This window comes from Mesoplodon bidens (genome assembly GCF_964165515.1).
Source record: "Mesoplodon bidens genome assembly, chromosome: 5".
Lineage (NCBI taxonomy): Eukaryota > Metazoa > Chordata > Mammalia > Artiodactyla > Ziphiidae > Mesoplodon > Mesoplodon bidens.
Genome location: NC_138161.1, coordinates 130,690,338 through 130,704,535, shown reverse-complemented (window position 1 = coordinate 130,704,535; position 14,198 = coordinate 130,690,338). Strand labels below are relative to the sequence as shown.

The window sequence follows — 14,198 nt, the reverse complement described above, 5'->3', positions numbered from 1 at the left end:
CATTAACTGAATATTCTGGATATCCAAATCTCAAAAGATTCTAAAGCACATTGATTGGGTAAAACATAAGAAGTTAGAATTCCTATCACTACTTTTTAAATATCCTTCAAAATATAACAATATTTTAAAATTACTGTTATACTTTTCCAACATGGTGTTATTTCTTTCCCAGAATTGCACAGTAAAAGTTAATCAACTATGAAAAAAATCTGTATAATAGACTAACTAGGTTTTACGGTTTAGATTTTGAGATGATACATTCAAAGAGAGTCTACTTACTGTCTCTTTTCAGTACTGTAATAAAAAACAATCCTGTGCCTGTTTTCTTTAGGACCAGACTCAGCACGCTGCCTTGTTTTTTATTTGTATACAGTGATCTGTTCCTATCTCCTGTAACTATTGCTTAATTACCACAAAGTGTTTCAAAAGGCATATGTAGAAGTAGAACGCTGAGTTTTAGGAATTGGAAAGTTAAGTCTAAGAGTATCAATAGGAGAAAAAATACCAATTTGTATCTTTCCTTTTTTTCAGAATAACTGATCCCCTACAGTGCTAGTAGTGATGTCTGGGCAGAAGCAGAGAAAAATCAAAGCTCTGTTGTTGATACAGATATCCAGATGTAGCTAATAACAATCAGTCGTAGCATATTTAAATGTGGAATGCATTATTATGCATTCTTTGCAAAATCTTTTATTCTTATTTAGGAAAACAGTGACTGTGGTAAAGTAGATTCTTTAATGTATCAGTCAAGGATTGCCTGAGCAATTTAAGTCCATGTGTAAATCATTTGACATTCTAGCAAAATACAAAGAAACAAGAAGTTGTAATTAAGATGTACTCAACCTGATAAACATTGGGGTAAGAACTAAAACTATATAATTAGCCCAAAAACAGTAAAACCCTAATTAACTAAGCCCACCTCAAGTCCTCAATTAACTAAAATTTTGACTTCCATACTTCATTTTTTCTTTTTTGAAAAAATAAGGTGTTTTAATTATAAAAGCAATTGTCACAACAATCAAGAAAGTTTAGAAAATGGAGCAAAATCACCCTTAATGCCACAAGCAATAAACATGTTATCTTTTAAATGTATTTACTCATTGTTTTGTGATTTTCACAGTAAAAAACAAGGAGTACCTACAATTCTGGATTTGTCAATTTTACCCTGAAACTATGAATTTTTGATTTTTATAGCTTAAGGTTATTTAATACAAGTTAAAATTGTTATAGTTTTCTTTCTGATAAATTTAACTTTTAAGTAGTGGCCCTCTTTATCACTAGTACTGTTTTTTGTTGTTGTTGTTTTTGTGTGTGTCTTAAAATTTATTTTGTCAAATATTAAGGTAATTATCCCAGCTCTCTTTTTATTGATATTTATCTATCTTTCCCGTCTCCCTCCCCTTCCCCCTCCCTTTCTTCCCCTCCTCTTTCCCGCTCCTCCCTTCTCTTCCATCTCTCTCTCTCTCTCTGTCTCACTCTCACTTTCCCTGTCCTTAAATTTTACATGTCTCTTCACTTAGCTGGATTTTGGCTTTCTGTCTAATAGGCAGTCTAATTTTTTTTTTTAACTGTACAAAAAACAGTTTTATTAATTACCCCAACTGCACCTCTGTTCATGCTCTAGGTCACACTTGTTTCTCAGATTCGACCCAGGCTCATAGGCAAGCTACCAGATTAGCAAATAGGAGAACTGTTCTGAAAAACAGCAACTGTCAGCTTAAGGCATTACTAACACTGCAGAAGGAAGCAAGGTTACTAGGGAAGTGTGGACACCCCAGGATAATGATTTCTGGGACAGGAAACCCTCTGAAAGGGCCAGTCCATGCTGCTGCTGGGAGATGACACTCTTGCTTTGGGGAACAGGTCGCTCCTTTAAACCCATCCACAACATTACAGACAAAACACTGCCTATTCCTCGAGCTTGCAAGTTAGTTCTATAAAACACACACTGTCCCAGAAGCCCCGACACGACCACGGGCCTCTCAGAGCACTCCCTTTGTCAGGTTCAGTTTTTAAAAATGAAGTCACTGCTAGAAGTATGGAGCAAGGGGCAGAGACCCCTGCTGCAATCACATGCTGGATCATTGTCCTCCCAGAGAGCGGACTCCTACGGGTTCCTTCAGTCCATGGAAGTGCTCAGAGCGGGGTAGGCCAGGGTGGCCACGGAGCTGTGCCTGCCTCCCTGCATGCCGAGCCACTGCTCCTGGCCAGCCCACTGGGCCGCCTCACTGTCGCTGCCCTCCAGGTCCCCTTCCTCCCCACTCCCTTCCATGTCGTCCACGTCTTCCTCCTGAGGGGCATCCGTGGGACTCTTCTCCTTCTCCACCTTCTGCAGCCCCTCTAGAGACTTCTGGTCATTGGAGTCCAAACTAGGGGACAACAAAACAAAGGAGAGGCCTGAATCTCTGCCTTGCTTCTTCCTGGCTAATGCGTCATCTCCCTGGCACAGCAGTGAAATGACCACCCAGTCACAGAGAAACTGCTAATGCCTGGCCTCTCCAAACAACTCCAGTTCCATAGGCAGGAGCGAGGGGGTCCACCACTTAGCGCTATACTGTACTGCGCTATACTGTACTGGTCCATTACTTCCTGATACTCACTGACAGCTACAAGGAAATCTAGGATCCGAGGCAGGACGCAGTCACTCTGACTAGCTAGTGTGTTCCGCAGCAAAGCAATTCCATCTTTATATTTCTGTTCTCTGGTAAGTAGCTCTGCTTTTTTCTCCACAGCCTTAATGTAGTTCAGCCTTTGGGTCAGGGCTTTATCTAATAAAGTTTTGCTTTCTCCTGTGTCACTGAGTCTTCAAGACAAATGGTGGCTAAAGGGTAAGGGTCTGTGCGTTGGCTCCTAGAGTTTTGTAAACAGAGTTAGCCATTACTGTTGCTTCATGAATACTGTTGGAGGCTAAGTAACATTCGATGAGACCTTCATAACAATCTAAGCGACAAGGTGAAAGACGTATAGCCTCCCGAAAGTGGATTATTGCTTCTTGGACTCTGCCCATGTTTCTAAGTGCTGCTCCCTTAAGTAGCAAAGCTTGAACACTATTACTGTTCAGCTGAATGGCCTTGGCTCCTAAATAGAGGGCTCGGGAGTAGCATTTATCCTTTAATTTTTTATTCAGGTGGAACTTGTATGTTCAATTTCTATTCTTTTAGTGTTATCCTGGAAAGTTTACCATGCATATTTAATAGAACAAATCTTTAAATTAAATAATATCTTAAACCCTCCAACCAGACAATCCAAGAACACTTTAAGTCTGGTCATGCCTCTCCAGACTTTACACACGTATTTATATACATGTATTTATATGTTTCCTATTTTATTTATTTACCATTCCTTCTCATATCTCAGACCATTACTTTATGATCCTTGTCTTATTCCTAAAGTAAATATTTAGAAGTTCTTTTAGTGGACATCTCTTGATGGTAAACTCTTTTTGTTCATCTGAAAATGTCCTTATATCACTTTCATTCTTAAAAAAAAAATAGGTTGGATCTACAACGCAAGACTGACACCTTGAAGATGGTATTATTTCATTCATTCTGGTGTTCATCATTGCTGCTGTACTTTATGATCTGTTCTTTTTCTCTACTTTTGGAATCTTTTTGTCTTTGCTGTTCCACAGTTCCACTCTGATGTATCTATACCTGGGTTTCTTTTCTTCTACTTGGAAAAATAGACTTATATCTATAATCACTTCTGGAAAATTCTCAGTCATCACCTCCTCAATTATTCCTTTTCCTCAGTTCTCTCCACTCTGTTCTTTTAGGGTTCAAATAAATGTTTCCTTTTCCTCTTCTGTTCTCCATATCTCTTAGCTTGTTTTATATTTTCCATCTTCTTACCGTTCTGTGCTGCATTCTGGGAAATTTCTTCAGCCACATGTTCCAATTCATTCTTTTACTATGTTTCATCTGTTGGTAAACCCCTATATTGAGTTTTATTAATTCCTAAAAAATCTATTTTTTATTTTTAGAAATTCCATTTTATTGTCACATAGATCTCATTGTTCCTGATAGTCTCATTGTTTGCCCAACTTTGTGGTTCCACACTAAATTTCTTTAAACATTTCTTACCTAGTTATTCTATACTCTGTATATGACAATCCCAATATCTAAATAAGTTGTGTTATTTTTTTCTCTCACGCATGGTGTCTTGCCTCCTTGTGTACTTGGTGATCTTAGATTATGAATTTATATTTCCTTGATCTTAAGTAAGTGGAAATTCAAATGGCTTAAATTAAGGACACTTCATTTCAAAGATGATTTTCATCTGCTGCTGCTGCATGTCCAGGAATGCCAGCAACCTGGGGCCACTTTAAACCTCTCTATGGTGTCCCCTAAAGTAGGTGTTCCCTAAATCAGCGGTCCTCAACCTTTTTGGCATTAGGGACGGGTTTCGTGGAAGACAGTTTTTCCACGGACGGGGGTGAGGGGGGTGTTCAGGAGGTAATGCGAGAGATGGGGAGCGGCAGATGAAGCTTTGCTCACTCACCCTCTGCTCACCTCCTGCTGTGCGGCCCGGTTCCCAACGGGCTGTGGACCGGTACTGGGCTGTGGCCCAGGTGTTGGAGACCCCTCCCCTAAATGCAGGAGTATCAGATTTACCTCCTCACACAGAACTGCTATTGGCATTTGCACTCAGACCAACTCCATCTCTCCAGCATGCATAAAGAACCCTGCTCTAATTTCTGCTCAAGACTTATTTCTCTTTATTTCGTAGGAAGAAGGGTCTTTGAAGATTTTTCTAATTTCTGAGAGCCAAACAAAACATCAAAAACTGTTTTTGATTCAGATCTAGTTTTGTAGCAGGATGATTCCTTCACTATATCTAGTCCACTGTGATGAGAAGCAGAAGTCATACCCACAATTTTGCATCTTGTGTCTCATTCAATAACTATAAATTGAACATAGGTTTCTGGGTTGGGTACTGGTTGGTGCTATTTACTGAGACAAGGAATTTGGAAAGATGAACAACACTAAGGAGGGAGATATTAAGCTTAGTTGACTTTTCTGTACTCGTGAGATATCTAGTGAAAATGTTGCCTGGCAGTTAGATATAGAACTCTGTAGTTCAGAAGAGGGGTCTGGACTCAAGATAACATTTCAAAAATGAGTAAAGGAAGAGACGTTCACCATGAAAACAGAATGAGTGGCCAGAGAAGTCAGGTGGGAAAGCAGGAGCCAGTAAATCATAAATGTGCAAGGAAGAGAGTTTCTCTAAATGGTAGGAATGGACAAGAGTAGCAAATAATGCTGAGAAGTCAAATAAGAGGAGGATTGAAAGGTGCTCAAATATCATATAAAAAAATCATATGAGACCACTTATATATGAAATCTTAAAAAAATGATACAAACGGACTTATTTATAAGACAAATAGACACAGACATAGAAAACAAACTTATGGTTACCAAAGGGGGAAGGGGGAAGGGTAAATTGGGAATTTGGGATTAACAGATACACACCATTATATATAAAATAGATAAACAAGGTCCTACTGTATAGCACAGGGAACTATATTCAATATCATATAATAACCTATAATGGAAAAGAATCTGGAAAAGAATAGATATATATGTCTAACAGAATCACTTTGCTGTACACCTGAAACTATCACAACATGATAAATCAAGTATACTTCAATTTTTTTAATGTAAAAAATAAAAAAAATATTGGGTTGGCCAAAAAGTTCCTTTGGTTAGTGAATAAAGTCAAAAGTTCTTTGTGAAAATGAAAATTGTCTTATTTGTACTTAAAACCGAACGAACTTTTTGGCCAACCCAATACACTGTACTGTAATGATTCTCAACTTCATAAATTACATCCCAAAATCCATGGATGAAATAAATGCCTTAAAGACTTTAAAAAAAAAAGTGCAGTTGGATACAATTGGCCTTAGACAACAGATGGGACAACTTCATTTTAACAGCAGTATATATAATTGTCGCTTTTTCACCTTTTTACTGCAGTATAAGATATATACAGAAAAGAGTACCAATCATAAATATATACCATGATGAATTTCACAAAGTGAACTCACCCGGTTAACCAACACCCAGATCAAGAAACAGGATGATATCAGGAGCCCAAGAGTTCTCTTCTTGCCCATGTTAAGTCAACTACTCTTCTCAGGGTTTTAACTACTTTTCTGACTTCTTAGAACTCATAGGATAATTTTGCCTATTTTTGAACTTTATATAAATTTCTCCTCACACAGTAGTTCCTTTTTTGTGACGCATTCTGGCTTCTTTCCCTCAAATAGTTCTGAGAGTCATACATGTTTTTGCATGTAATTGTAGTTTGCTCATTCTCGTTGCTGTATAGAATTCCATTATGGGACTAAAGCATAGTTGATTCCTTCCACTGGTGGTGCATGTTTGGTGAGTTCCTAGGTGTTTGCCATTATGAATATAAACACTTCAGTGCGTGTGTTTTGGTAAGCAGAGGTGAGCACATTCCTAGGAACGGGATTGCTCATAGGTTTAGGGTCAGTAGATAACTATGAAACAACCTTCTGAAGAGATTTTACCCGGGTGCAGGCAATGTAGGGAAGTTTCAGTTACTCCACATTTTCACCAACATTTGGTATTATCTCTTTTTAATTTTAAACATTCCGCTGGGAATGTAACGGCAATATATTATGGCTTTAATTTGTATATCTCCAATGGCAAACCTTTATCAGTGAGCATCTTTTTCATGTTCGTGGGTCATTTGGACACTTTTTTGTGAAGTGCTTTTGCAGTAGTACTGACAGTGCAGCCTTTCATCAAGTGGGTGTACCTTAAGTTGTCCTTTCTTTTTGAAAAATCAAGTAAGTTGAGGAATAATAAAAGAAAATTTAGTTTTGATTTGTGTGGCGGTAAGCTTTCAAAGGCATAGAAATACAAACATATTTTTAGAAAAATGTCTAACAGCAAAATTTAAAGTATGGCACTTAACTCAGTTAATCAAATGGGCTAGACATTACCAGTTTCAACTGTTTTTCCTTGCTAACAGAATCATAAATGCACTTGGAGAGGGGCGTGTAACAATTGAATTTAAAATACTTCCAAAAGCTAGGGTGAGCATCTAGTCCTCCCATGGCCAAAAGTTACTTCATGGCAAGCTACCTTCCCCCTGATACATCAAAAAAAAAAAAAAAAAGATGGCCAGTGTAAGCTTTCTGCCTTTAACCTGGCCTCCTCCCCCTTGTCCAGACTGTGATGATGCAGTGTTGAGATAGGGCAGCCATTTGTGACTTTGCTGAGGATGGTAGAGCAGGAAGGGAGAAGGGATCTGCTTTCTCAAGTGCTTCACCAGCTTTGCACAGCCTACCCCAGACTCTTGTTACATAAACTCCTTAGTTGGTTAAGCTAATACAGTCAGCCTCTGTTAAGTGCAACCAAACCCTGTACTAACCAGAACATCCATTTTCCTACCCCACCTCAGGTCCCTAAGGTTTTTATCCAGTGTTGTTTCTCCATAATGAGTTAAGCACTTGAGGAAATGCTTTATAGTTATTACATCCCTATTGTAACAATGACTGAATTGACCATATCATGGAAAATTGCTCTTCCAATTTTGTTGCAGTAATACATTAAATAGTGCCCTAGAGGCTTCAAGGATTTCATGTCCCTTCCTAAATGTCACACCAGCTGATAGAGAATTCCCTATGAGTTTTGACTCATTTTCTCTGATTTACCACATGCACAAAGAGGATTCTTGAATCATAGGTGAAACATTTCATTCCAAGAAAGTTGTGCTTGAAGTTGAGGGGTTTATTGTAGAATTCCCAGGGGAAGGAAGAGGACAAAGCCTGTAAAAGCACTGGCCATCTCATTATCTGACATATGAGAGAAATGCAGCCACTCTAGCACAACACTCCCCAAAAAGATAACACATCTAATTTTTCTTGATCTCAGTCCCAGAAGGCAAGCAATGAAATTTAATTAAATTTACATAGTCTTCCAAAAAGGTTTTAAAAGGAGGCTTTAAATTTTTGTTGTTGTTTTTCTCTAATAAAGCTCAGATTTCACTTCTAGGGGAAATGTTTCTGGGTCTCCAAACATATCAAAGAGTAGAGAAATAAAAGTGTAAACTGAACAATGATGCATTGCATTTAAAAGTAACTTTTAAAGTGAATATTAAAATATGGAGGGGACAAATTAGGAGTTTGGGATTAACAAATACGTACTACTATATATAAAATAAACAACAAGGAGCTACTGTACAGCACAGGGAACTATTATTCAGTATCTTGTAACAACTTATAATGGAACAGAATCTGAACAAGAATATATACATATGTGAATATATATATGTGACTCTGAAAGAATATATATATATGTGTGTATAACTGAATCACTTTGCTGTACACCTGAAACTAATACAATATTATAAACCAACTATACGTCAATAAAATTTTTTTTTGAATTTCATTTAATTTTTTTATACAGCAGGTTCTTATTAGTCATCCATTTTATACACATCAGTGTATATACAAGTCAATCCCAATCTGCCAATTCATCACATCACCACCACCACCACCCCACTGCTTTCCCCCCTTTGTGTCCATACGTTTGTTCTCTACATCTGTGTCTCAATTTCTGTCCTGCAAACTGTTCATCTGTACGATTCCACATACATGCATTAATATACGATATTTGTTTTTCTCTTTCTGACTTACTTCACTCTGTATGACATCCACTCTGATTCATCCACGTCTCTACAAATGACACAATTTCGTTCCTTTTTATAGCTGAGTAATATTCTATTGTATATATGTACCACATCTTCTTTATCCACTCATCTGTCGATGGGCATTTAGGTTGCTTGAATGACCTGGCTATTGTAAATAGTGCTGCAGTGAATATTGGGGTGCGTGTGTCTTTTTGAATTATGGTTTTCTCTGGGTATATGCCCAGTGGTGGGATTGCTGGGTCATGTGGTAGTTCTATTTTTAGTTTTTAAGGAACCTCCATACTGTTCTCCGTAGTGGCTGTATCAATTAACATTCCCACCAACAGTGCAAGAGAGTTCCCTTTCCTCCACACCCTCTCCAGCATTTGCTGTTTGTAGATTTTCTGATGATGCCCATTCTAACTGGTGTGAGGTGATACCTCATTGTAGTTTTGATTTGCATTTCTCTAATAATTAGTGATGTTGAGCAGCTTTTCATGTGCTTCTTGGCTATCTATATGTCCTCTTTGGAGAAATGTCTATTTAGATATTCTGCCCATTTTAGGATTGGGTTGTTTGTTCTTTTAATATTGAGCTGCAAGAGCTGTTTATATATTTTGGAGATTAGTCCTTTCTCCGTTGATTCGTTTGCAAATATTTTTTCCCATTATGAGGGTTGTATTTTCATCTTCTTTTTTTTTTTGCAGTATGTGGGCCTCTCACTGTTGTGGCCTCTCCCATTGCAGAGCACAGGCTCCGGACGCACAGCCTCAGTGGCCATGGCTCATGGGCCCAGCCGCTCCGCGGCATGTGGGATCTTCCCGGACCGGGGCACGAACACGTGTCCCCTGCATCGGCAGGTGGACTCTCAACCACTGTGCCACCAGGGAAGCCCTATTTTCGTCTTCTTTATGGTTTCCTTTGCTGTGCAAAAGCTCTGAAATTTCATTAGGTCCCATTTGTTTATTTTTGTTTTTATTTCCATTACTCTAGGAGGTGGATCAAAAAAGATCTTGCTGTGATATATGTCAAAGAGTGTTCTTCCTATGTTTTCCTCTAAGAGTTTTATGGTGTCCAGTCTTACATTTAGGTCTCAAATCCATTTTGAGTTTATTTTTGTGTATGGTGTTAGTGAGAGTTCTAATTTCATTCTTTACATGTAGCTGTCCAGTTTCCCCAGCACCACTTATTGAAGAGACTGTCTTTTCTCCATTGTATATCCTTGCCTCCTTTGTCATAGATTAGTTGACCATAGGTGTGTGGGTGTATCTCTGGGCTTTCTATCCTGTTCCATTGATCTATATTTCTGTTTTTGTGCCAGTACCATATTGTCTTAATTACTGTAGCTTTGTAGTATAGTCTGAAGTCAGGGAGTCTGATTCCTCCAGCTCCGTTTTTTTTCTCTCAAGACTGCTTTGGCTATTCGAGGTCTTTTGTGTCTCCATACAAATTTTAAGATTTTTTGTTCTAGTTCTGTAAAACATGCAATTGGTAATTTGATAGGGATTGCATTGAATCTGTAGATTGCTTTGGGTAGTACAGTCATTTTCACAGTATTGATTTTTCCAATCCAAGAACATGGTATTTCTCTCTATTTGCTGGTATCATCTTTAATTTCTTTCAATAGTGTCTTATAGTTTTCTAAATACAGGTCTTTTGTCTCCTTAGGTAGGTTTATTCCTAGGTATTTTATTCCTTTTGTTGCAATGGTAAGTGGGAATGTTTTTTGTTTTTTTTTGTTTTTTTTTGCGGTACGCGGGCCTCTCACTATTGTGGTCTCTCCTGTTGCGGAGCACAGGCTCTGGACGCGCAGGCTCAGCAGCCATGGCTCACGGGCCCAGCTGCTCCGCGGCATGTGGGATCTTCCCGGACCAGGGCACGAACCCGTGTCCCCTGCATCAGCAGGCAGACTCTCAATCACTGCACCACCAGGGAAGCCCTGGGAGTGTTTTCTTAATTTCTCTTTCAGATTTTTCATCATTAGTGTATAGGAATGCAAGATATTTCTGTGCATTAATTTTGTATCCTGCAACTTTACCAAATTCATTGATTAGTTCTAGTAGTTTTCTGGTGGCATCTTTAGGATTCTCTATGTATAGTATGATGTCATCTGCAAACAGTGACAGCTTTACTTCTTTTCCAATTTGGATTCCTTTTCTTTCTTTTTCTTCTCTGACTGCCATGGCTAAGAGTTTCAAAGCTATGTTGAATAATAGTGGTGAGAGTGGACATCCTTGTCTTGTTCCTATCTTAGAGGAAATGCTTTCAGTTTTTCACCATTGAGAATGATGTTTGCTGTGGGTATGTCGTATATGGCCTTTGTTACGTTGAGGTAGGTTCTCTCTATGCCCACTTTCTGGAGAGTTTTTATCATAAATGGGTGTTGAATATTGTCAAAAGCTTTTTCTGCATCTATTGAGATGGGTTTTTATTCTTCAGTTTGTTAATATGGTGTATCACATTGATTGATTTGCGTATATTGAAGAATCCTTGCATCCCTGAGATAAATCCCACTTGATCATGGTATATGATCCTTTTAATGTGTTGTTGGATAATGTTTGCTAGTATTTTATTGAGGATTTTTGCATCTATATTCATCAGTGATATTGGTCTGTAATTTTCTTTTTTTGTAGTATCTTTGTCTGGTTTTGGTATCAGGGTGATGGTGGCCTCATAGAATGAGTTTGGGAGTGTTCCTTCCTCTGAAATTTTTTGGAAGAGTTTGAGAAGGATGGGTGTTAGCTCTTCTCTAAATGTTTGATAGAATTCACCTGTGAAGCCATCTGGTCCTGGACTTTTGTCTGTTGGAAGATTTTCAATCACAGTTTCAATTTCATTACTTGTGATTGGTCTGTTCATATTTTCTCTTTCTTCCAGGTTCAGTCTTGGAAGGTTATACCTTTCTAAGAATTTGTCCATTTCTTCCAGGTTGTCCATTTTATTCGCATAGAGTTGTTTGTAGTAGTCTCTTAGGATGCTTTGTATTTCTGTGGTGTCTGTTGTAACTTCTTTTTCATTTCTAGTTTTATTGATTTGAGTCCTCTCCCTCTTTTTCTTGATGAGTCTGGCTAATGGTTTATCAATTTTGTTTATCTTCTCAAAGAACCAGTTTTTAGTTTTATTGATCTTTGCTATTGTTTTCTTTGTTTCTATTTCATTTATTTCTGCTCTGGTCTTTATGATTTCTTTCCTTCTGCTAACTTTGGGTTTTGTTTGTTCTTCTTTCTCTAGTTCCTTTAGGTGTAAGGTTAGATTGTTTATTTGAGATTTTTCTTGTGTCTTGAGGTAGGCTTGTATTGCTATAAACTTCCCTTTAGAACTGCTTTTACTGCATCCCATAGGTTTTGGATCATCATGTTTTCACTGTCATTTGTCCCTAGGTATTTTTTGATTTCCTCTTTGATTTCTTCAGTGATCTCTTGGTTATTTAGTATCGTATTGTTTAGCCTCCATGTGTTTGTGTTCTTTATGTTTTCTCCCTGTAACTGATTTCTAATCTCATAGTGTTGTGGTCAGAAAAGATACTTGATATGATTTCAATTTACTTAAATTTACTGAGGCTTGATTTGTGACCCAAGATGTGATCTATCCTAGAGAATGTTCCATGCGCACTTGAGAAGAAAGTGTAATCTGCTGTTTTTGGATGGAATGTCCTAAAATATCAATTAAATCTATCTGGTCTATTGTGTCATTTAAAGCGTCTGTTTTCTTATTAATTTTCTGGTTCGATGATCTGTCCATTGGTGTAAGTGAGGTGTTAAAGGCCCCAACTATTATGGTGTTACAGTCTATTTCCTCTTTTAGAGTTGTTAGCTGCTGCCTTATGGATTGAGGTGCTCCTATGTTGGGTGCTTATATATTTATGATTGTTGTAACTTCTTTTTGGATTGATCCCTTGATCATTATGTAGTGCCCTTGTCTCTTGTAACATTCTTTATTTTAAAGTCTATTTTATCTGACATGAGTATTGCTACTCTAGCTTTCTTTTGATTTCCATTTGCATGGAATATGTTTTTCCATCCCCTCACTTCCAGTCTGTGTCCCTAGGTCTGAAGTGGGTCTCTTGTAGACAGCATATATATGGGTCTTGTTTTTGTATCCATTCAGCGAGCCTGTGTCTTTTGGTTTGAGCATTTAATCCATTCATGTTTAAGGTAATTATCTACATATATGTTCCTATTACCATTTTCTTAATTGTTTTGGGTTTGTTCTTGTAGGTCCTTTTCTTCTCTTGTGTTTCCCGCTTAGAGAAGTTCCTTTAGCATTAGCTGTAGAGCTGGTTTGGTGGTGCTGAATTCTCTTAGCTTTTGCTTGTCTGTAAAGCTTTTGATTTCTCCATCGAATCTGAATGAGATCCTTGCTGGGTAGAGTAATCTTGGTTGTAGGTTCTTCCCTTTCATCACTTTAAGTATATCATGCCACCCCCTTCTGGCTTGTAGAGTTTCTGCTGAGAAATCAGTTGTTAACCTTATGGGAGATCCCCTGTATGTTATTTGTCGTTTTTCCCTTGCTGCTTTCAATAATTTTTCTTTGTCTTTAATTTTTGCCAATTTGATTACTATGTGTCACAGTGTGTTTTTCCTTGTGTTTATCCTGTATTGGACTCTCTGCCCTTCCTGGACTTGTGTGGCTATTCCCTTTCCCATGTTAGGGAAGTTTTCGATTATCATCTCTTCAAATATTTTCTCGGGTACTTTCTCTCTCTCTTCTCCTTCTGGGACCCCTAGAATGCAAATGTTGGTGCATGTAATGTACCAGAAGTCCACAGATAAATATATGTGTTTTTAAAATATCTTTTCATATTTGAAGAACATTATCATCACCACCACCACCTGCAGCACCCTCATCTTTATGGAGAAACAGATAGTAGGTAGCTAATTATGGGCATAACAAGACTCTCAGAGACCATGTTGATGCCCTACATTGCCTTATCATGTCAGGCTTCTCCAGACTCCTGGATGGATGTACATTGACCAAAGAAACCAACAGCAAAACAAAAGCATAAAGAAACACATGAATGGGGAGTAGGATAATTATACCAACTCTAGGTGAAAAGGAAGTGTTTTCAGTGGTGAATAAGTAAACACAACTAGATTCAGAACTGTTCAAGACTGGAGTTCCAAATAATATCTAGGGTAGTTAAAGTGAAACTCTCCCAATACTTTTCCTTTATGTTGTAGAGATTAAACCCATCTGAGGAATATTTCTGTGGCTCTGCTTTTAAGAACTCTGTAACACAATGTATTTAATTTGAACAATTCATTTGCTATCAATTCTTCTTAGTGGATAGCAGATATTCCTTACAGTGTTAGTATTTTTCCAATCATGTATCATGTATTGAGCTCTTGCCATAGCTGTATATATTGGTATGTGTTAAGTATAATATATATATTTAAAAAAGGGTCCCTGTCCTCTGATTTAAAGTCTAGGCAGGGAAATAATATATACAAAGAAGTTAAGCAATATGGTCTGGCTAGAGAATATGTAAGAGACAAATAAGGATAGGATTGTATACTATTAGATCACAAAATCAG

The 14,198-nt window shown here is 37.8% G+C and overlaps 1 pseudogene across 1 annotated transcript in view; it reads right to left on the bottom strand.

Moving 5' to 3' along the window:
* Positions 1–2,096: 2,096 nt before the first annotated feature.
* LOC308617981 overlaps positions 2,097–14,198 on the bottom strand; it is a 39,465-nt pseudogene continuing 27,363 nt past the window's right edge. The window contains exons 5-7 of the transcript in view: positions 4,512–4,588; positions 2,561–3,109; positions 2,097–2,369 (exon numbers count right to left, since the gene is read on the bottom strand). The product of the transcript in view is annotated as an uncharacterized misc_RNA (transcript). The remainder of the gene's footprint in view (positions 2,370–2,560; positions 3,110–4,511; positions 4,589–14,198) is intronic.